Source organism: Salmo salar, chromosome ssa10 (assembly GCF_905237065.1).
Source record: "Salmo salar chromosome ssa10, Ssal_v3.1, whole genome shotgun sequence".
Classification (NCBI taxonomy): domain Eukaryota; kingdom Metazoa; phylum Chordata; class Actinopteri; order Salmoniformes; family Salmonidae; genus Salmo; species Salmo salar.
Window position 1 is genome coordinate 20,360,849 of NC_059451.1, and position 25,416 is coordinate 20,386,264.

General features: G+C 40.7%; 1 long non-coding RNA gene across 2 annotated transcripts in view; it reads left to right on the forward strand.

The window, feature by feature from the left end:
* Positions 1-2,331: 2,331 nt before the first annotated feature.
* Positions 2,332-25,416, forward strand: part of LOC106613731 (uncharacterized) — a 45,767-nt gene continuing 22,682 nt past the window's right edge. The window contains exons 1-3 of one of the 2 annotated variants that reach the window (XR_001330548.2): positions 2,332-4,046; positions 5,433-5,475; positions 17,744-17,841. This is a non-coding gene — a long non-coding RNA (uncharacterized lncRNA). The remainder of the gene's footprint in view (positions 4,047-5,432; positions 5,476-17,743; positions 17,842-25,416) is intronic. The other variant, XR_001330547.2, reaches the window with a different exon arrangement.

The following is a 25,416-nucleotide window of genomic DNA, read 5'->3' on the forward strand; positions in this document are numbered from 1 at the left end:
ATAAACCCCTTAGATTTTAAATCTATGTTAGCATGAAATTGATGAAATTGTTCAATGAATTGTTCACTATGTTAAATAAAAGTCAATGCAGAATCATATAGTTAATGTAAGGTTACCACAATTTCCAATTTCCAAGATTGACATTGAATGATCGGTTGTTAGCTTTGTTTGATTTACTTTCGGTAAATACATAGATCTCGTCACCAACTATCTTGATAGAATTTGATTGTGGTCGCTTCCAGTAGGCTACAGGTTTTTCAGGCGTTGTGATCTTCTAGCTGTATATGTTTTTATGGGGATTTTTCAACAACACAGCATGACTCCAGTTTTATTTTCTTTATATTTAAAACACCGAGGATAATCAAATTACGTTTTAATTGTTGTCTGAGTTATTAACATCATGTCACCTGGAGTCTTCTTCCAGCATACTTTTTAAACTTTTCATTTATGATTATTCTTGTATCTATTTTATGTCATCCACATTATTATTTAAGAAAACGTTTAATTGAATGCAATTAAAGAAATTACCAAATGTGATTGGGTCTATATCTCATAAAAATACGCAAAGTGATGTGTCTCGTCTGTATATAGACGGCTACAAACATACTACTAATTGCTACGACTAATAATGATACTTTCCTTAGAATGTAATGAAAGTGTGACCAATAGCTATTTCATTTTGTATAATAGGTTATTCATAAATGTTAATCAGATTTCGTGCATTCCATGGACAAGTACTTTCGTCCGATGGGCGTCGCTGTTTCTGCAGTTGCTTCAGTCCTTGCTTGAATCCTTTCTCTTGGGGTGGTTTAGGATTTAAACAAAATTGCCAGTTTCGAGACAGCCTACTCAGATACATGCTGCAATTCACGAGTCTCAACAACGGTCATGTAGGCTTATTTTATAGGCTTGTATTCACACTCATTTATCAATGTCTAGTAGTCAATAGGAGCTATTAAAGCCAAAAATCTGCCTTTGCGAGGCATAGATAGGCTTGTAACTGATTTTACAGTGAGATAAATTAAGTCTGCCACCACGCGATGCCATGAAATAGGTGAAATGCTGCATTTTCAGTTTGAATAAATGAACAGTTCATATCAGGTTTACACTAAATATTACACCTATAATTCAATAAAAATAAGTTGTTAAAATTATAATAGTGATAATAGACCCTAATATGTTTGATATGTAGGCTATTTAGGTTATTTCAAGCGTTGCGATTGTGTGAAGTGTAGGCTGTCTGGTATTCGTGACCAACAAAAAAACGAGTTATTCAATATCCTTCATGGATAAACTACAGATTACATTAATGAGTTCCATTTGCCTCCAAGTTATAGCTTGCTGATAATTAGCTAAATTAATCTGTGGATTTACGTCTGTTAATAAAAGTAGCCTACATTCTTTGTCCAATTGGTTCCTTGTATATACAGAGAATAAAGCACCGTTACAAAATGTCGAGGCCCAAGTTAGGGGCCAGCTCATTCAAACGAGTTCTGCTGCCCTTGACGTTGATCGTTAAAGATTATGGTTGTTATCAAAATCAAATTGTTTCTCAAAGGGACGTTGAGTTGCAGCAAAGATTTAAGTTTTTAATTCAGATTTAATCGAAAGATGTAAGCTATGACATTATTATTATTATTATTATACTTTTACCACTTTTCTTTGCGTCGTTAAAACTATATCTGGTCAGATGAGCTGTGAAAAAGACTGTAAAGACAGTCAATCAAACGAAACGCTTAGATATGTATTTTAATATTATGTAAATAAATTCATGCTAAACATAGGCAATGCTAAACTACTCTCGTGCAGGTGTCTATAGGCCTATTCAGTAATTCATTTCACCAGAAGTTTTTTTTGTCTGATGCCTTCAAAACTTGCAAAGGTTGTAATTTGTTATTACCATGGCCTAATTGATCATTGTGATGCCTATTATATTCAGATATTCAACAGAGATAAATTAAGAGACATTTCAGATCCACAATAGGATGTAGTCTTCTTACGTCAATTTAAATCATGATCAATGCCATGATCAAATATGAGGAGAACCCAATCAAATATGTAGAGGAAAGCTGCTCAACTTGTTGCTTGTTGGAGTTCTGAACAAAAACATCTGAGCAGCAATACAAATGCTATGGTATTACACACACACACACACACACACACACACACACACACACACACACACACACACACACACACACACACACACACACACACACACACACACACACACACACACACACACACACATATACATACATTATACACAAACCTTGCATGTTGAAGAAACTGAACTAATAACATGCTACATGTGTATAAGCCTATCATAGTTTGTAGTGTAAATAAATGTAGGGGCACATTAAGTGAAACAGACATCTCGCTCTCAAAATGTTTTACGTTTACAGTTTAGCAGACGCTCTGATCCTGAGGGACTTACAGTAGTGAGTTACATATATCTTCATGTGTTTTCGTACTGGTCCCCCGTGGGAATCGAACCCACAACCTTGGCGTTGCAAGTGCCATGCTCTACCAACTAAGAGACATTGTTATTTGCCAAAATATCAACCATAGCTATATGCACAAAACGTTGTTTTTGCTAATAACCTACTGAAACCTTTCACGATACCATTGAATCGTCTAAGGAGGTTAACGATCCCGGTTCCTGACGTAAGCACGTATTCGCTCACGTAGTAAAATACGAGGCGCTTGGACTAGTACGTATCTTTCAACTCAACGCGGAATCCACCTGCAATCAGGCTATCCGTCTTGTTTTCGAATGAAGTACCTGCTCATTTGTTACAAGCGTTAACTCTGTGGTCGCATGAGAAAACACTCTTCAACAGCACACGGTTGTGCGCGGTCTGAGGATGGAGACGTAGCCACCGAGACCCACGTAAGGCAACGTGACCCAGAACCCATACAGAACCCAGAGGAAATCATCCTTTCTCCTAGTGGTCCTCGACAAGAGGAGGCTGCAGTCAGTGCTTCGCTCATTTGCTCGGCTGAAACGGTGTCTTATCCACCTCTAATAATTGCGCTCGCATGTTCCTTGTTATTTCTGAACGGGACTAAAGGCTTGGTGCGTATTCACTCTCTCGCGTTTGGACTCAGTGACTAGGCAAGCAGTGTTACTTCAAGCAACAAGGCGCAGCACGGGGACCCGTGGTTGCAGTGACGGGTCCCTCTCCGCTGATGCGATGGTGCCGAAATGTAGGCCAGCAATTTTTAGAACTGTTCCATCCCGCCTTTCTGCGAGTCGACTTAAAATAACGTGGAGTTGGATGATGGAGTTGTAATTGTAGCCTATGTTAAGTGGAAAAAAAGGAAATATTTGAAGGGTAAAAGTTAAGATTCACTTTGAGATGTAGCTGGCTGGCGTTTGTGGTGTATTGCGTCTTGGCGAGTGATGGGAAAAGGCTTTCAAGCATTCTATTTCTCTGCTCATGGATCTAAGTCGTGTTGGATCCGTTCTATAGATCTCTCTACTTCTGCCTCCACACTAGCCTACATCTATCTCTGTCTCTTGCCTAGCGAATGATTCAGAAAAAAGATTATGGGCGTAACTAAAAAGGGTAAAGGAGAATTCACCCAGATTTGGAACAATAGACATCAATTCACAATGGACAATGAATAGAGGAGCAGAACTGTTTGGGGTTCTGGACACGTCCACGCCAGGCGGGCTCGTGACGAGGCCAACGACATGTGGTGCGGGACTGACTGGCAGTCTGGACACTTGCACAAATTAGAGAGTCGTTTGGCCAGTTTTCTTGTCTCAGGCCACTCAAGCAAAAGTAGACTAATGCCAGTGTTTGTAGTAAACTGCTCCAGATTGGATTGACTCATTACATACCTTTGCTCTCTTTCAACGTGTATCTATGCCAGATAGCTCCGGGTTTATTTCTCGGGCTCAGTTTAAACTCGTATAGCTGTAGCAAACTCTACACTGCTGCTGCAGAGCTCGAGTTTTTCTATCATCAAAAATTCTATAGCCTAACTGAAATTCAATGTGGACATCAGTAACGCCTATTTTATTGGATTTACGGTATGTAAGTATGCATGAGATTTATTATAGCAACGGGTGTCAATTCTACTTGAGTTGGTTATAAGATCCAAAAAATGTCAACTTTGGTGGTACTTTGGAAATGCTTAGGTAGGCCTACTGCTTTTTTATTATTTTATTTTTTTACTTGTTACAAAAGTAGTCTATAATAATAATATTTGTCCTAATAGCGGAATAACAGCATTATAATCCACTTGCATTTATTGTACGTTTTTTATTATTTATTGAAGTGGTTTGAAATTATATAGCCTACACATTTTTACTTCCATTGAAAGGTAAGAAAACATTAGCAGTATGTCGGCGTTAATATGTCATGTCTTAACGGAATCGTCCATTGTGCAGTCCGCGGAGTAATGATAGGGCGAACCGAGTGGCCCCGGCGCAGGCGTTTAAAGCAAACAGTTGTGCGATTGTTAGGAGAGCCTGGGAAAATGTTCTGGGGTCTGGGAGGTGGAGTGTCTTGACGCCAGACCCTCTTGTTAAGAAGACTTCTGTGCGCCCAGACACCATTGTCATGCTAATGAGCGCCAGCACGTTGTTGAACTTGATGTTGACTTTCTTTGGGGCTACATTTTTCTCGGTCACTTGTTTGTGGGAAAATCTTCTCTGGAGCTACAGTGTGAAATTAATTAATCAGCCTTTGCAGCGGACAACAATAGAGCCCAGAGAATCTTGGCAACACACAAAATACTTGTATTATTTTAGATAAACTTTATTTTTCCAAGCTTCAAGAGAGCCGAGAAAATACTATCTATAGATATTCTCGGTTTATATTTTTTTAGGACATTGTGACCAGTTGAAATAGAGTTCAGCTTACATTTTTTGTCATGTGATGGTAGGCCTATATTATTTCTCTTAGTCTAGGTGCCTGGACTTGATTTATTTCTGAACTTTATTGGTGGATCAAAAAGCTTAATTGCGTTATAAATGGGCAAAGCTTTTGCAATTGAGTGGTAGCAGGTGTGCGTGTGTGTGTACTCTCTCCTGTCCCCTCTCTCTCCCTTCACCCACTGGGTAAAGGGATGCATGTTACTATCATTTTTATATTCAAAACGCGAAAATATTTATAAGTGGACAAAGCATGTTCAATGCTGCCAGTTTTCCATCACAAAATAGTTGTGCTCTTGTCGTTTAAAATCAGCTGCTGAAATAGGCCTACCTATATGTCATCTTCGGTGCATTTTGGACTGTGCACCATCTGAATAGATTTTGTTCTGATATTAACAATGTTTTCTTGCATAATTACACCTGTTTATGTGTAACATCAACTTTTATATATATATATATATATATATGGGGTTCTGGACAAGTCCATATATATATAGTCCATATATATATAGTTGACATTGTATTTTATGCATATATTCAACAGGCAACAGGTGCTGAAATCTGAGAAAGACTTTCATACAAGCAAGGTAAATTATTTCTATGCAATTTTTTTTGCGGTAAATGTGTCAGTTGAAACTAGTAGGCTAACATAGCTTTAGCTGTGCTCTTTAGGGTTCATTCATTTCAGAAGAATAGAAGAAACATAAGTAATGTTGGATTTTCTGCACCTATGGTAAATGGTAATATTGGCATTAGCCATAGCTATACCACTTATGTTATTTTAACGATGTGGGGTGAAAGTTAAAGGGTGTGAATAATGTTAAATAAATTGTTATTTCATTCTCAATATAGGCTACCATATGGCATAAAGTCAGTTGTAGGCCATGCTTTTTGGTAGCCTATTCAGTTCATGTTAGGCTACAAATCCTTGTGAAGCTATGCGAGTATTGGTATATACATATTTGCAAAGTCCAATCTATCTCTAGACCTATGGTATCATTGTATAAATGACAACGATGTATGGGGTGGATTTATACGATAGTGAACTATTCGTACTTTCAAGTCAAAGCAGCTATCAGCAACAGCAGCCTACAAGTAACAGAGGCTGATTCGTTTGAGGGCCTATAGACGCGTTCATTCTAACGGCTGATTTTATAGTTTCTATAGCTAGCCCATCAAAGCCATATTATTATTTTATAATTACATTTTAATTATTGTTAGGAGGAGCCGGTTATTCGATGATAGAAAGAAATCGGAAGTGGGCTACTTTGCCATGACCAATGAGCAATATGAATAGTACACAATATTATAACTATTTACATTGTACATTTATAGATGTTATCATAACATCATTGATTTAACAATATGGTGTAGAATACTATTAATCCTTGTAAAACGTATGCAACCTTTATCAACTTAGCTTAGGTTACTTCTATTATTTAGGCCTACTATGTGGAGATGACATACACATTAGTCAAATAATAGTTAAAAGGTAAGGCACTGCTGAAAATATTTTCCTCTATAAATGTTTAGTCTACCAGAACCCTGCGTCCAGCCATGCAGTATAGGCTATGCCATGTGGACAGTGCACCTATCATGGAAGCCTATAAAACAGGACGTGACGCAGGAAGGGGGCGTGCCTGGTCCTTTGATGGTCCATAATGAATTCACCTAAGGCTGAATTATGAGGTGGTTTTGCACCAAGGAAAGAGGAGGGCCTGGAATTACTCAAAAACACTACTTAAAAAAAATACTGTTAACTGTACCCAGACAGGCCTACAGACCGTCACCTGTACAAAATTAGGAAGGTAAGACAAAAACAAAGATGAAATATGAATCTATTGTCATAATGCTAATTTATACTATATCTGACATTTACAGGTGCAAAAGTTGCTTTATACAGGTTTAGAATGCCTAAATCAGGCCCCATGCATAAATGACCGTCTCAAAACATTTCAAGAAAACAAATTTGACAATTTCTCAGATATGGTCTACCGAATCCCGGAGCCGACTTGGTGAAAAATCTTCCGATGTGCCCTTGAGCAAGGCACTTAACCCTATTTACTCTTCGTCTGCTAAATGATGTAAATGTAGTCTCCCATTGGCCATAAGTTCACCTATAATGTCAGGTATTGAGGTTTACATGTTACTCAAATTAAATATAATTGTTGTTGTAGAAAAGTAATTTATAGGCCTGTCGTCACTGCTGAACATGCTTCGATCTACTTGCTTATGTCTTCAACAAAATCAAAGTCTTCAACGATCTCATCTATAGCTGGGTTGCCTTGTTTCTTTGGTTAATATTGTAAATATATTGATTGTAGTCCCAGAACAGCAACACATCTATCCCTACACAAATCCAATTTAACCAGACTATGCTAAATAATCATAGGCCGAGAGCGCGAGCTCTCATTGGCTAGCTCAGCACCTGTCAATCCTTTTAATCTGGGCCGTGGTAGATTAATAGAATAAATAGATGGCGTGAATATTCGCTTTGTATGAGGAGACGCGGTAAAGTCTAGGGCGGGCTGTGCCCAGCTCCTGTTAACGGGGAATTGGTCTTCTGATACATTAGTGATAAGGGTTTATTGGCTACTGTAGCCCATAGTGACCATGTACAAAATACAATATTTTTTCTGTTTGACAGAAATCTCAGTACCAATTTCTACTGTAAGTTATTAACCTTGTGTGTGGTGTTTTTTTATAGGTAATAATGCAGTAACATCAGTTCATTTCACACCATGCATTACACGTAAAGGTCTTTTATATATTTATTGATGTTTTTGTGAATATTTAAATGATTAAATGTTATCATGAAGTTATCCATAGTAACCTAGATTGCTAACTGTTTCCGATGGCTATCAAAAAACATCAGGGCCCATTATGACGACTGGAGAAATATGCTATATTTTGACCTATTAGGAAATATTTAGGCTAATAACACATCCTTGTGAAAAATCCAAGAATTGTACCCTAAATCATGTTAAAGGCTATTACTTGAAATGCCTATATGATACGTTGACTCTAATGATCTTTCATCCTTCCAATTATGAAACGAAGATAAATGATAAAGTATGGATTGATGACAGTGGTTATATCCCTTGAAAGAAAACATTGTTATAACTTTGTCATAGACTAGTTTGGTCTGTTTCTGTAAAAATCAACTAGCCTAATAAGTTTATATTATAATCATAATCATAATATTGGCAAACCAAGTCATGTCTTCCATTGTTGGTGCCCCTATAATATTGAAATGATAGCTTTCTGAAAACAGTTCATTTGACGTTAGCACAAAGTAGCTTCAAGGCCTATATATTCATAACAGCATATGAATCATTCTCACCCTTGTATAAAATATAATTAAAGTTTGGGTGTTATTGATGGAGTAGCCAAGAAGGCTACATTATAGATCATATACCTTTTCGAATGCGTGAAAAACGAATCGAATTTTGGTTTCTGTAAGAGTAATGCATAAAGCTTTGTAACGAACTCTACGTGATGAAATTTCACACAACATTCACATTGTCATACTGTACTGTAGTTTTAGGCTATACATAACTAGGTCTGTGTTTTCATTACGGTCATGCATAAGACGGTTTCGAGGTTTGAAATTCAAGTTAATGTGTAGGCCTAATATCAATAGTGGGAATTTGGCCTATAGGCTGAGGGGTCGCCTCAAAATATGAAAACCGATTGATACTTATTAAATACGCGCAATTATTCACCTGAATGAAACGTGGTTATAGGCCTACAGTAGAGTCAGACATGTCCCATGTATGAGAGACTCGTTATAATTCTTTGGAATTTTGATTCAGTGAAATGGTTCATTCCATTGTCTGGCCTCGGTTTTACATTTCGCATATGGGAGATTCCATTTTCTCATGAAGAATAGGGGATGTCTCAGCAGAATCAAACATCGTCCATTGGTTGCCTGTGGCCTGCTGTTTTAGTATTGCACTTTCACGTCATTGATACACCAATATTTATTTCAGAACTTTAAGGTGTGTGTGTGTGTGTGTGTGTGTGTGTGTGTGTGTGTGTGTGTGTGTGTGTGTGTGTGTGTGTGTGTGTGTGTGTGTGTGTGTGTGTGTGTGTGTGTGTGTGTGTGTGAAGACTGTCATTTGTGTGTTGTAGATATAAACATGTAGTTATGTATACGCTCAGTTAGGCCTATTATGAAATTATCCCTCACAAACGAAATTCCACACTTCTCAAAATGTATCCAGGTCCAATTGGTTATGTTTATTCTTAACCATGTCCTTAAATTCATGAGTTGAGGAATTCAGATAAAAACACAATTTCATATAACTAGCCTACCATTTTGACTGCAATGATAGGAGTGATAGTATGAATACAGCAATTTCTTTTCACTGATTTAAGAGCAAATTGTGTTTGAGGATTTATATAAAGCACATTATCATTAGGCTAAAAGAGCAGTAAATGGACTAGTGATTAGGTTATTATTCAAAAAGACAATTTATGTTCATTTGGCACCAAATACTCCAAAGTTGGTAAAATTACGTTTCACATGATCAAATAATGATGATGAATGATTATGAAACGATTAATCTTTCCAATCTTTATTAGACTTATTAATCCGTTGTTTTATCTGGCCTATGTCTTCAACTCTGTAAGATGATGCAATACAATGCAAATGACATGCTTTCTGGTGAGCATAGCCTAACTCCAGCGACATATATATATATATATATATATATGTATGCTACTGATTTCGTATTCATATTCAACAAGAATGGGTGTGGCAAAGAAGTATGGTGACATCCATAGTGGAAAGTGTCGTATAGGCCTACAATGATATTGAATGGTAACTCGTTGTCAATGGCTTTTCGTGATAATCTGAGTTTTGAGTGACTGGCCTGTTCCTACCTCGAATAATCAGATGAAAGTAAGATTGCGTGTTGACCTCGATCAGATAGGCCTAAGTATTCTCTCCCTGCATTATACAATAATGGCATTGGCGTTTTATATGACAAAATGAGCTACATACTGGCCTCGTTTATAAGATTAATATTTTTTGTTGTTGTTGAGGGGAAATCATTTTTGTGCATTATGATATCCAATGTTCTTTTGATAGTGGAATGGATTTTAAGCCGGCTTTATTCAGTGAGCTGCAATACATCAAAAGAGAGAGTCGTTCTTTTTTCACTGATGTCTATGCATTGTGAACCAGAGAGGGAAGCTCTGGTTTTATGCTATTTTGGAATCTGAGGCTATTGCAGAGCGCTTGGTCACGGCGGTGTCCACCACAGTGTCCCAGGGTTGCTCAACCATGTGTGTCAATAAGCATACCTAATGCTGGTGACATCACATTTCTATTGGCCGTGTGACCCCCGTGGCCTGTGAGAGTTTCTCCCTGCCCCAGCCAAGCTCCCGGTGTCTCCGACCATGACAGTTGCGTCTCTTTCTCCTCTCCTCGTTTTGTGCTATCTCTTGAACTGTGGTAAATTTCTCGATAACGTGTTATGACCGGTGTACTTCCATACTTCCCGGAGACGGTGTGCGTAAAAGCTTTGTTTGATGAATGTACCGGCAATGTATGGGACATCTTTTGAGCTTTTGTGGATCCGTGGCTCTCACTCTACTGACAGAATGGCTTCTATCAGGAGTTGAATGGGAATTCAGAACTTGCTTGTTTGCCTATGTGAGCCATCATGGAATGTTTATGCAGGCCCATAGCCTTTACTGTGCCATTTGATTACTAAAGATGAATCCCTAGAACAGAGGGCTGTATCATTATTTGAACGTGAGTATTACATTTTTTTAAATAATGTATATGCCTTGTTTATTAGTCTATATTGTTGTGGTGTCAGAAGTGGCCTTGTGTTCTTAAACGAATCATCAGCAAGACAGTGTTGGAAATTAAGAACAGTCTGTACAGTATAAAGACTCATGGATGCTATGTATAGAAATCAATAGACTTTTGCTCTTTCATCATATAGAGCAAAGTATTTCTATTAGTTGGTGGATATTTTCACATATTATCAAGACGTTTCCATTTATTTATTTGAATTTGATTGAATCCTGGGCCAATGCCTGAATATAGACTATTATTCATGTCCTCTTTTCCATTTAATTCCATATCCATTCAAGATCAAATTGTCAACAGCGTGTGCTTTTAATGCAGTTCATTTAAAGGTGAACTGAAGCTACTCGCTGTCAAGTATGTTGTTGACATTTACTTGTAGTCGTTACAGCAAGCTGCAGCTCATGCTTTTATAGTTTGTCATGTTAGACCCTTTTCTTTAGTCATTTACTCAACATTGAAACTAGTCTATGGGATGAACTGGTCGATTGGAGCTGGCATTTAAAACAGGACTGTGGTTGTTTGGGGTGCATTGTGATATTTAAGGGATAATGTAGAAGCCTTTCTGGCCTTACCTATCCATGACGTTTCTGTTGCAGACTTGGTACTGTTGATACATGGTCGGTGTTGATATGGCTTGGCATTTGTGAGTTCAAAGTGAAGCCTTTGTTGTGTGAAGGACTTGTAGGCGGGGCTATACTGTACTAAGCCTAGATGATTAAGAACAACCAATTGAACTTGGGATGGTCGTTTTGGGAGCATGTGCATGTAGGGAAGCATTGCTTTTTCTCTGATGACTGCTAGTTTACGCATGATGAGATTGTGTACACTGTCCACCACGCTCATTTCAGCCTATTCAAAGCATTTTAATATTACAGTCATAAATAATAAATTCGGGTATACATAAGCAAGCTCTTGAAACCGGGCCTTATAGCGTAGCCTATTACACACGCACGCGCGCATGCAAGTGTGTGTGTGTGTGTGTGTGTGTGTGTGTGTGTGTGTGTGTGTGTGTGTGTGTGTGTGTGTGTGTGTGTGTGTGTGTGTGTGTGTGTGTGTGTGTGTGTGTGTGTGTGTGTGTGTGTGCGAGCGACAGAACGCGTTTGATAGCGGGAGCTCGCGTCTGCATACAAGCGAATGTAATGGCTCCATGTGACCACAACAGAAGCACTGAAGCTGCATCAGGCACGCGGCGGTCCCTTTAAGAGACGTGGGTTAGTTTCTCTCTTTGGTTATCTAGCTGTATGAGTTTATGTGATATCATAAAGCTAGAGAACCGAATGTATAAACTAATTCTGCAGACTTCAGGAACCACCAATGGAGCGGAGCGAATCTGGACCGGGGGATGTCGGAGGAAGGCACCGAGCCCTGGAACTAAAAGCAGGCTGTGCCCGCTGAAAGCACCGGAAAACGCCACTGTTCCAGGGGGGGTAAAGATGTAATAAATGTTGCCTCAAATCGGATTAATAGCCTGGAATGGCATTCCCAGGAAATGTATGGGGAGACATTGGACAGAATCGCATAATCGTTTCTATCGGAGATTGACTCCATTCAAACACAGTGATGAGGGGTGGTCGCGACAGTGGTACCCGGAATCTATATATGCGAATACTGTTGCCTAATGATGATTAATTGAAGTGATTTTGCATGATGTGTATTTCATTAATTATGTAATTGGGGTTCGGTGAATGACCCGGGGGTGAGAAGAAACGGTAAAAGAGAACAGTTTCAACCGATTGGTCCTGTCTAGTGAGTCACGTGCCCTGCTGAGCAGTAGACTATAACAATCGGAATATAACAATCGGACCTAATGCACATATGGCTGGCCTGTAGCTACAGTATGTTGGCAAGCAGCTGTGCCTCTCAGATCAGAGAGCAATCTGACTGCATGCCCTTTTTATTTTCTCTCTTAAAGTTGATGATAAGGGGCCACAGTGGAATGCCTAGACATATTAAAGAGTTGCTTTTAATTTCAACCCACAGGAATGAGGTCATTGAGGTAGTGTTGCTGCTGCATTGCTGTTGGATTAGGCTGGTTTGCATCTTGCCAAGCATTGTCATCACCAGCATTATTCTGTATAGTCTAATAACTGGTAGGCCTATGTTCATTTGGGCTAAAGGAACAATGTGAAGATGTTTGTACCATCATAACCTTGGCCTTGTGTATGATGCTCTCATTAGAAAAGGCTAGACCCTCAGAGGAGAAAACAAAATGTCAGTTTTCGGCGTGCCATGCTTCCAGAGATAACATCTAGCCCTCCATGTAGCCTACAGATGGGTACAGACAAGGAAACATGCGTTCTTCTACACACAATACACATTATGATGATGCTGACCCATAAGTAGGTCTACTAAAATCAAGATGCAAGGCGGTCCAATCCGAATGTTCTAGGAAGTGTGGTGAGAAAGAGCGGCACATAAACATGTGTTAATATGGCCGTATAAATGTGGAACTTCTCTGCTGACACCAGAGCAGAGTAAAAGGCAGTTGACAGGAGTGTTTGGGTGTCAGAGTTCTTAAAGTGCTTTTGTATTGCTTTTAAATCTTTTTAATACATTTTTATCTTATTAACACTTTGTTCTAGCTATTGTGTAGGTAGCTAACAAGAAAACACATTGGGTAACTCACTGTACTTTGAGTTGTGTGTGTTTTGCTTTGGCAATATACCATTTACAGGCTGGTTACTGTCACTGACAGCTGTTAATCTGATTAAGGATGGCCATAACAGTGAGACCTGCATGGCAGTAAATACACAGAGGAATGTGTATAATTGACAGGTAGGCTGTCGGTGCTCTCCGGACTCCCAACGTTGACCGCTGAGTGAATCCGAGGTGATTGTGAGTGCCAGATAATGCCGCCAGGGCCAGGGTTGGCTGGGTGGTGAGAGATGACCCGATTGCAGGGCGTATTTATGTCAACCTGTTTTGGTTGGACAAGTGTCCGTCATCAATCTCACTGATGCTCTATCCAGTCCGGTCCCATGCACTCCCTGGTCGCGAGATGGGATTTACAGTGGCCTGTTGAATTTTAAACAAGCTAGCTACCTTGGCTGCCGTTCATTCACTCCTAGTCGCCACGTACAGGGGTGGAGAGGAGAGGAAGGGAGACTGCACCACAGTAGAGGGTTATAGCTAGGCCTACCTGCCTGGCCCATCCTGTTGCAGTAAACCCAGGGCTTGGCCCAGTGGTTATAGCTGGGGAGTAACCTAGGATACCCCAGGCTCTTTTACAGGCCTTTGTTTATTAGGCTGTGGATTGTTCACTGAGGATGTAGGCCCAGATTTGAACTATATTTTCTACATGGAACGCTTCAAGTTTAACTCTGACATGTGGCTGTGTGATACAGGTTACTCTTGTGTTCACTATGTTTAACTCTAGGATACTGATTTATGGATTTTGCTGCTATGGTATGTTCGTTGTGCACTGTTTCAGGTATGAGCAAAGTCACGCAAAATATAGGCAATGTAAGCTCTGGTCTATTTTTTTAAATTGCAGGCTGATGGAACATCATGCCGATTTGGGGGGTTTAAATTCAGTTATTCTTTGTCCGTAATATTACATTTGAAAATAGGTCACTATTTACACATTACCAATGGTACTAAGATAAACCATCTATTCCAGTGTGTATACGTTTATGATAAATCATTCAGCGGCATACCTCTCTGGACGCAACCCAACTCATGTACGTTGAATCACCTCTACATTTAATACCATATTTACATCTTATCAGTTTAATACTGCTTCCTTCCTGGTTCCAGCCTAGACACCTTAGTAGTCTGTGATTTAAGGCCTAAACAACCCATACCCCACCACCCACAGACAAATCATAGTGAAATTCATGTAGTGCTGAGGCCTAATAAATGAGGGATCTAGGCAGGGCCCCTTTGAGATTGAAATGCAGTGTGTGGTGTGCCTGAGAGCATGGCTAGAAGTTTGCTGGGGGCTGCCATCAGGGCCCCCAGCAGATGGAGGCTTGTCTCTGTCTCGGCACCTGGCATAAGCAGCCTAGATGAAATCGAAATGAAAATACATTTGTACTCCCCCAAATCCATGCTGCGTTTGATTACACTGGAGAAACAAAAATATATGACAGTTGATGAGAGGGTTCCAGACTCATAGCTGGAGACCAATCAGAAAGGAGGGGGAAGATGGTTGTGTATACATGAGGTGTATTTCTAACCTCTGTTGTAGAAGGGAAATTTGGCCATTAGCCTACGTTTGGTATGCAGCCTTACAGGACACTGATAACACAATGCATTTGGTGTGTTCACGTCCAGTATCTTGCTGTGTGTTTACCTTTTTCAGATATGATGACTGTCTGAATGTATGCTCCATACATTGTATGCTCCGCCAGCTTTTTTTTTCTTATTGTTTGGCGTGTTTGAACAAGGTAGATATCATATTTACAGTGTGGGACAATTGTTTTAGGTTTACATTAGGATGTAAAGCCATGTCGCCATTTTGAAAAAACAGACCTATACAGTAGATACTATCAGTAGGCCTATAGTGTCATCATACATGATACTATACTGGACTCTTTAGCTGGTGAGGGTGGGTGGGTGGTGGATGTTCAAGGGTTTGTGGATGTACCCATAGTGCTTCATTGTTTGCATAACAATGTCCGGATTATAGTTCTGTGTAGAAAATAAATCCTATATTGTTCTGGTTTATTCTCTCCCCATGGTATACAAAAAGGATCCAATGTGCATATTCAATATAGGAATGGTTGAATTGTTTTTAAACGCTACCTATTGTCTGTAATCACCAACTCCCTGATGAGCTGTCAGAGGATGAATATAAGCAAAAACTCGGTAAAATTGGCTAATAACTGAATTCCCTGAAATGAGTCCATTATATTTTGTTTATCCTCAAACCCTTGTACTGTAAGTTTACTCATAGGAAGTTATTTTTTTATATTCTTATTATTATTATACCCCTTTTTAATTGTCTGCACTGTTGATTGACATCAGCCTCAGGTTCACATTGGTGCCATCATGAATTTACAAAGTCGATGTTTATTTTTATTTTCACCTCAAGAAGCAAGCAAATGACCTATTACTTTTCTCTATGAACTTATGAATTCAGAGTTTGGTAGCGTAGCAACAGCCTCTGAACCATGCAACGAAATGGAAAAAATGAAAGGCTGATATGCGTGTCCTACTGGCATTGCTAAGGATGGTGCCACATTTTTTTGAAAGCTGGGTGCATTGTTATCTTTCAGCATTTTATGTTGGATTAACAAGAGGAACTAACAGTGTTTGTCTCTGTGCATAGTTTGTGTGCGGACCTTGTGTCCAATGGAAAGGTTGAAGATTACCGTTATTTTAATATCTATGACAGGGCCAACTTGAAAGCCTAGTGCCTCAACTCAAATGCAAATTGTCACGAGGCCCTTAAACCATGTTTCACACATTACATAGACCTGACACTACATTTTCTTTTACTGTATAAAATCGAAAAGGTTATTAGAATATGTTTACTAGTATGGAACAATTGATGTCACTTGGGCCAATTTTAGGCCTGGGTTAGCACGAAAACGTGTAGAACACCTGACCTGCTGTAGCATACAACAATATAAGACTACAACATGCATGTTTCTGATTAAACAAGAACCTTTAAATGTAAGCATCCATTTTAGTATGCCCATCGACATTGTATGTGTTGTATGTTGCACAGTGTGGGCGAGCGTGCTCCGGACATAATTAAACGCGTGACTGTGATGGAGGGTGAAGTAGCCTAAAGTTTGAAACACGAAGGTCAGTTTGACTTCAATTTTAAACCAGCATAATCTCCTCGTTGTGTTGCATCAGTTCTCAGAGTTGAATTTATCATGGCTAGTTTGAAGGGAATGCCTTTTCTATCGGCTATTGAGAAGTATCCTGGGATCCATTATGTGATAAAGAACACACTGAATATGCCTGTAATACCGTTTACATTTTATGTTACTTAGTGTTCAAAAGTTGTGGATTACGTTTTTAATTGCCCCAAATATTCTGTTGTTCTGAGAAAATAGTTTATAACTCACTCAAGCGAAAATCCAATATTTCAGCATTATTCTCATTGAATCTTTTTTTGTTTGTTATACTTTCAACGCTATTTCCATTTCTGTAGAAGATGTGGCATTTCTTGTTTCCTCCACTACAATATTGCGGTAGCCTACATTATGGTTCGATTGTAAATGCTTTAACTTGAAAAGTCGATGTGTATATAGGATGGTAGATATTTTTGCGACAGATCGCCTAAGTTATCATTGTTTCCATGAAATGTAGGACTACATCGAACGGATACTTTCGTTGTTACCTAACCATAGCACATGCATTTGGTTTCTTGATGTAGTCTACATTTTATTTTGTCTAATACTTCAGAGGCTGTAAGTGTAAAGGGTCCAACAAGTGAATAATTGTGTGTTGGTCTGTAGTGGAAGACAATCTTATATTTTCACATACATCTCAGTAGGCGACTTGTACTCTAAATGTTCAATATGTTTTATTATTTTGTTCTGAGAATAATGTATACATTATTATTATTATTATTAAATTAACAAATAATATATTACATTTGATAATAACCAGGCTGTATTATACCAACGCAGTGGAGATAATTACTGGTCCTGAAAGGAACAATTGAGGCTATATTGACATGGAAACATCTGTTATTAAACATGATTTATTCAAGATGTCTTGTATAGCTACTCATGGTGTCCATGTTCAACAGCTAGGTCATCTGATGACTGAAGGTTCAGTGTCATTAAGCTATGTATTGTTTTGTAGTGTGTGTGTGTGTGTGTGTGTGTGTGTGTGTGTGTGTGTGTGTGTGTGTGTGTGTGTGTGTGTGTGTGTGTGTGTGTGTGGCATCAGAGACATTCTATTATATGTGTGTAATCCCAAAGGTCTCTCTACAGTACTGCTAAACAAGATACCCCTTATTCAGACACCCCAAGACCTGAAAATATGCCTGCTGTGGCATACAAAAAAAAAACGACTGCAGAAATTTGACTACGAAATCTCAACTGAATTTTCTGTGTTTGCAGATATACCATCTTCTCAAGCCAGAAAAACAAAAGAAACACAGAGAAATAATTTGAGTGAGAGAGATCAGTAGCTGTGTGGGCCTGGACAAGGAGAACAGGTGAGAGTCCTACTAGTAGCCACAATGCTATCTTAGCATTCAGAATGATTTGAGGTTTTTTTTGAGGGGGGGGGTGAACAGTTTATATTCTGATGAGGCCCTGTACTTTTCATTCATGTGGGAACATTTCACACTGTGCCAGAAAATGTGTCTTAGAAACAACAACAACAATCTTAGCAAATACTGTATGGACACATAAAAAAATTGTATGTAGGATTTGGAAAATGCCCAAATTGTAATGCCAGCAGAGTTGAAACACACCAGACCTTAGGCTTCTTAGTCCCAGTGAGGCAGAAGATGTTGAAGACTGTAGACCAACAGCTAACTCCGAACTTAAGTTCAACTGTTTAAGTTAGGCCAGAGTCTGAGGTCGATCTCTGCTCGGAAACTTCACAATAAAAGAGAAATCTTGATTTTTGTTTTCAGATTACAGATGAATTTAGTCTTGGATAACTTTTGTTTGGCCATCATCAATTTCCCACGATTTTAGTAATATTACCAATATTTACAGTGCCTTCAGAAAGTATTCACACCCCTTGAGTGGGATTAAAATTGATTTAATTGTAATTTCTTTTGTCAACGATCTACACAAAATACTGTGTAATGTCAAAGTGGAAGAAAAGTTATAATATTTGTAAAACATGAATGAAATATAAAACACTACCATATCTTGATTAGATAAGTATTCAACTCCCTGAGTTAGAATCACCTTTGGCAGTGTTTACAGCAGTGAGTCTCTCTTAAGAGCTTTCCACACCTGGGTTGTGCAACATTTGTCCATTGTTCTTTTCAAAATTCTTCAAGCTCTGTCAAATTGTTTGTTGATCATTGCTAGACAACCATTTTCAGGTCCTGCCATATATGTTCAAGCAGATTTAAGTCAAAACTGTAACTCGGCCACTCAGGAACATTCACTGTCTTCTTGGTAAGCAACTCCAGTGTAGATTTGACCTTGTGTTTTAGTTTATTGACCTGCTGAAAGGTGAAATCATCTCCTAGTATTACTTTAGTGACTTGTTACAAACAGGATGCATGTTTTGGAATATTTTTTATTCTGTACAGGCTTCTTTCTTTTCACTCTGTCAATAAGGTTAGTCTTGTGGAGTAACTACAATGTTGTTGATCCATCCTCAGTTTTCTCCTGTCACAGCCACTAAACTATAACTGTTTTAAAGTTACCATTGACCTCATGGTGAAATTCCTGACTGGTTTCCTTCCTCTCCGGCAACTGAGTCCGGAAGGACGCCTGTATCTCTGTAATGACTGGGTGTATTGATACACCATCCAAAGTGTCATTAATACCTTCACCATGCTCAAAGGGATAATGGATGTCTGTTTTTTTTTTACCCATCTACCAATAGGTGCCCTTCTTTGCGAGGCATTGGAAAACCTCCTTGGTCTTTGTGGTTGAATCAAGGTTGAAATTCTCTTCTCGACTGAGGGACCTTACAGATAATTGTATGTGTGGGGTACAGAGATGAATTAGTCATTCAAAAATCATGGTAAACACTATTATTGCACAAATAGTTAGTCCATGCAACTTATTTTCTTACTTGTTAAGCACTTTTTTACTCCTGAACATATTAAGGCTTGCCAAGGGGTTGAATACTTATTGACTCAAGACATTTCAGCTTTTCATTTTTTATTAATTTATAAACATTTCTAAAATATAATTCTACTTGGGGTATTGTGTGTAGGCCAGTGACAAAAACAATCTAAATTTAATCATTTTTGAATTCAGGCTGTAACATGACAAAATGTGGAAAAAGTCAAGTGTTGTGAATACTTTCTGAAAGCGCTGTATGCCAGGCCCTCACCCATTTAGCCCTGGCAACTTTGTGAGTGTGTTTTTTTACACTCTCATTCCTCCACACTCTCTCACTTTTACCCCTTCTTTAAAATGTCTCATCCAATTTGTTTGATTCTTGAGTTTTGGCAGATGAGGCGTAGGGTGGCCTGGTTGTGTAATCTATATTTTAATTCCTTTGTCCATGCTCCTTATCCCTTTAAGATACTTGGGGGACCTTGGCAGAGTGTGTGTGCAAGGTGTGCTCATGTGGAAAGGCTGCGAGTGTGGCTAAGTCCCTCACCCCTCTAATTCCCTCACTGCCCCTCCTCCCTCCTCCCCTCAGCCCAAGCCATGCCTCCCCCTAAAACCCTCTCCCTAACCCACTTCTGCCCCCCCCTCTCCCAAACACCCCCCCCCTCTCCCTCTCTCTGTCCCTAACAGCACAATCTCAAGTCAGAGTTCAATGGCACTTATTTTATTCCTTCTTTCTTTTCTTTCTCTCCTCTATCTCTCTCTCTCTCTCTCTCTCTGTTTTTACTCTGGTGAGTTTTTTGCAAGACGGGGGGTTCAGTCACCTCCCTCCCCATGTGAACTTTAGCTGCAATTCTCCAGGCACACATGCATTGTGAAACACAGATTGAAAAAGAAATGAGTACTTTTTTCAGCACATCAAATTCTGTGGCTGCCTCTCTCTCTCCCACGCTGGGCTCAGCCTCTGTGAGTAGCGTTGGAGTCGCTCCAGGATGTGATGGAGTAGTGTGTATGTTTTTCCACTGTGATTGTAAAAGTCATGAGGTGTTTCATTGGTGAAAATGAAAGTAATGAATTCCCTCAGCAGACCTCTGTGGGGCTTTTGTGTGGTGGTATTGAATATTCAATATCATATTAGACAGCGCTTAATTATTTTACACTTTACCTAGAGACATGGCTGCTCAGCTGTCATATACACTTATAATGGCTAATATCTTGACTTGAAGTGATAGTCCGTGTGAGGCACATTTTGTTAGAGGAAAATATGTTGACCTTTGCCCTTGAAATGTACTACAAAGATTAGATTTTATACTACGCTCCATGCACCAGTGGATGGATAGAAATAGGACCAGCTACTTATGTGAGTCACTCTATATACTTTTCCCCTGTTCACTTCCTAGTGTTGAGTGATAGCCCTGAGATTTGCCCCAGCATGCTAACAGCTAACAGGTCAGTAAATGGCAGGGAGCCACTGAGCACAGCTAACCCTCCTGGAGAGAACAGAGTAGACAGAGGCAGGAGAGATGGAGCTCATCCACAGAGAAGGGAAGTTCTTCATCAGAGGAAAGAGAAATGCATTTTTCCTCCAGGCCCTAGACACATTCTATGACATGGGCCTGGGTTCTATATCAGCATTGCCCATAGGAAGACTTGCATTTGAGAATCAGACACAGAAGATCAGAGGAAAGTTTTCAGAGCCTGTGGGCTATCATCCATACTATCCAACCACCTCTCAACCTCGCTCCGCTTCCGCAACTCAATGGAACTGCCCGTGACATAGCATATGGAGTCAATATCATATTTGCAAAATAGATAGATCGATGAAGACCTGCTTTGGTTTAAAAGATGCTCGGGGGCTAAAAGCGTTGGCAAAACCTCAGGACATTTGAAGTAGAGACAATGTGTATTGATATAGCTACAATTAGCTAGCTAGCTTACAGCCGTGCAAGAACACGTGCACATCACTCTAATTGCCTTTTATAGCATTTACGGCACATGTCTCCATATGTGTCTTTGTTACAATTGTACGTAGGAAGAGGAGTAGGCCAAGGATTTGTGATTTTACACATAGCAGCGTTTCCACACCCAACCACTCTCTCTTATGTTTATGGATAAGCTCCAGGAGGGAAGCGGTAATCCTCTCATTTACAGTGCCTCAGATCCAGCGAACCATATCTCCTCTTTCAGCCCCCCTCTCCTCCTCTCCATCTCTCCACCCCCAACCCAATTCAGCCATGCTCTACAACGTCATGGCATGTTGGACAGAGGAGATGGAGTCCTTTCTGGTTCTGTGGAACAACCCCTTCTCACTCAGAGCACTTATTTGACTTCCTCGCCACGGTTAGACCGTCAGCAGGTAGAGAGACAGCCTGACCTGACAACCTGCACTCTCTAACTGCAACCTGAAATAGTACTCACATGTTGTTCACCTGGAATGCCACAATTACACTATTTAAGATAAAGTCGTTTGTCCTAGTTTGTTACTGTTATTCAGAAGTACATCCATGATGGTATCCAAAACAAATATTGCATGTGTTATGGGTAGAAGGAGATTGATCTGAGTTTTAGCAACAGCAGCTACTCTCAAATACCCATGGTTCTCAAAGTGAACATCCGCTTGTAAGGCCACTGTTTGCAGAAGATGTTCCCAAGCTTTACATATTTGTATGCATAAACTGCTCTGCTGGGCTGTTCTTAAAAGTTGATTTAAATTATACCCTCCACATTATACGGCTTGATAGGAAATAAATCTCTTCAAATGAATTCAGTGAATGGAGGGAAGCGAGGGCGGGGTAGCAGGCGACTATATGGGGAGTAGCGGCGTATGTTAACATAAATTAAAGTCTATCTGCAGTAGGGCTGGCTGCTGCTGAGGGAGGGAGAGAGCGAGGGAGAATGGGAGAGAGGAGAGTTCTGTTCTCTTCAAAGAAAATGATGGCTAATGACAGTAAGGAGAAGTATCAAAACTGAGTGGCTGGCGGTGGGTGTGGATGTGAAGAGCCGGGGAGGGTCAAGGAGCTCCAGCTTTCCCAGTGGCCGAGGGAGATGTAGAAGATTGTTTTTTCTCTCTCTCTCAGCTGGAAAACGGCATGCTCTACAAGCCGAGTAGGCCTCTGGCAGCATTTCTATACAAACCGTGGGGCTGAATGGGGAGGTGCATTTATTAAGGGGGGTTTAGGGAGAGGGGGAGCCTGCTGCCTATTCTCTGAAAAGGCAGCAGGCTGCGGAGTGAATAGGAAAGGGGGGGGGGGGGGGCGGGGGGTCCAGGCCTCCATTGGTTCAATGCAACGGCCAGAGCATCTGTGAAAAGAGGTCTCCCCTTTTTCCCACGCCCAGTGCAACGCAAAACATTGGCTCAGGCGGCCAGGGTCAAGTCACATTGCTAATATATACACTGGGTCTGTGTACTTCTACAATGCATACACACAGCTCATTTAGTTTGTGTGCACACAGAGCAGATACACACTCGTACGCACACACACAGACACCAGCAGACAGAGAAGGGGGGTACAGAGTGCACCCTGACACTAATTTCTATCACATTGGAGCCATTGTCTAGTTCTAGACCAACAGTCTTAGATTCTCCAAATGAACAAGCTGTCTGTGAGTAGACACACAGACGCATACAGCCCTGAGATAGGACACACCAAGACACCTGCTCTCCTCATCGTCCGATGACCATCAATTGGTCAACACATTAGAAGTGAGAGATGCAATTCATATCGGATATGAAACAAAAAATGAAGCCACATGTGCTCATTCAACTTTATTGAATGATAAGAATCATCTGTTGTTATTTTTCTGTTGATATTACGTCGGTACTAAACCTAACCAAAGCTAAGCAAATGTTTATACACCAAAACTGGTTCTTTATCCTCTGTAGTCTTGACAGACTGGCATCCTCTCCTATACCCCTACAGTTACCACCACTGAATCATTCTCTGATTCCTAATCTGTTTTGCTCCTATTTCTTTAGCTCTCACATTTATGTCTCAACCTCCATATAAACTATAATCATATTCTGGGGGGTGTAAATGCTTTGTGCTGCCCCCCCCCCCTCCGCCAGATGCCCTGTATTGTGTTGTCTAGGGTGCTGAGGCGACCCCCTGCCTGCCTCTCAGTTGTGATGTCACTCTGTCTGTCAAGGCCTTGGCAGGAACTTGACTGTGGGAAGGAAAGGGGCTCAGATTGGGCTGGGGGCCTAGGGAGGCTGGGGGCCTAGGGAGGCTGGGGGGTCGAGGGGTGCATGTGTCTAGCGGCTAGTCCTGGAGTGGAGTAGAGATTCAGACAGCCAGGCCAGCCCTGGTCTAAGGGGTGAAAGACTGCTGCAGCCCTTTAGACAATGGAAAGAGAGGGGGCGATGGGGAAACACACATAGCAACTCTCCTAGAAAGTGGAATTTAAATTAGACGGCTGATCTATGTCCCCAATAACCTAGGCTAGTTGTGTTACTCACGGACTCACTGATCGCCAAGCAAGGATATTGAATGGTGTGAGCAACTGAAAAAGGACCACCTGTTTCCTGTGTTGTAATAAAGGCCTGTATTGTGTTAAGAACACATTTACTGAAGTCAGTTTCTTGACTAGACGAGTTAAACAAATAGCTGTAATTGAATGGTATGAAAATCAATATTGCGCGGATCTGATTGTAAAGCGGTTTGATTTGACTATTTTCAAGGTATAAACTGACTCCTATCATTTTCTAAAATCTCAGTCCTCCAACATTACATAATGGCCACAGCTATGTTGTTTTGCCTTATTGTCCCTTTAGTAGCAGTGTGCCAGTAGACTCCCTAGTGCGGTGTCAGTCAATCCGCTCCCCCCTCCACTCTGTCCTGTTTACCCTCTTTTTTCTTCCACATGTCCCCTGATTGCTGAGACAACAGGCTATTCTCCCTGTAAACAACCAGAGGGACACAGACACCAGTCCTGACGACCCTCTCCCAGCTCTCTTTCCTCTCACTCAAATGGTGCTGGAGAGGAACAAGACATAGGAGGGACTCACTTAATTAGCTGGACGAGAAAATGCATTGTGGCAATTACCCAGCACAAAGAGGCAGGAACGTATAGCCTGTTCATTTGGCGTGAGGTGGCAGGACTCAGCCAGGAATGCATTTTCCTGTTGCCTGGACTCCCCCGGCCTTTAATGTGCAGAGAGAAGCAGCAACAATGGAGCCAGAGATGTACTCCACAGTAGAACCACTTCCAGTCCTTTCAGAGAAGGGACACCACATTCTAGTATCTTATTGGTTGAAATGCATGTCGAACTGAAGCCTAAAAGCATGGGGCTGCGAATAAGGTTTGCTGTGGTAATTCACGCATCTGATATCATGGTCATTCATTTTCCCTGCAGTGTTATTTCACTGCAGATGTTGACTGGCAGGAACAGGTACAGTGATACATGTTCTACGATTCTTCTCTTCCCCCATCACTCCATCACTTCATGTGGTGCTCCTGGGCCTGCTATTTCTATTTCTACTGCCTCTGAGTGGGTTGGTCAGCTGATTGGTGGGTTGGCTGTCTGGCTGTGATTGCACGGTGCTTGTATGGAGGGTATCTACTCTTTACCGATAAGAGCATCCTCCTCTTTTTCTGGAGTGCCCAGGGGTGATTTCTTTCATGAAGTCAGATAACATCCTGGCGACCACCTCTTCCTTTTTTTAGAAGAGTTCCTTAACTTTGATAAATGAAGTGAGGGGAGAGCAGGGAAAAGTTGTAGAGAGCGAGAGAGGAGCTCCCCGGTCCGCTCGCTCTCAGGATCAATAACGGTCGGAGAGCTGCTGAGCACTCATGTCTGGTAGCCCTACCACTGGGGATGGTGGGAGGGGGAATGAAGGGAGGAGGGGGGGGGCTCCCTCCACTGCGGCCGGCAGAGGAAAAGAGGGTATGAGAGAGAGAAGGAACCCACACCCACCCATCCTCTCCTGCCTGCCTGCCTGTGTGCCTGCTAGCAGCACACACACCTGAGGTCTCTTTCTGTGGAGCCACAAGGTTACAGCGTGTCGATACAAACGCGTGCACCCCTCTGACAAATG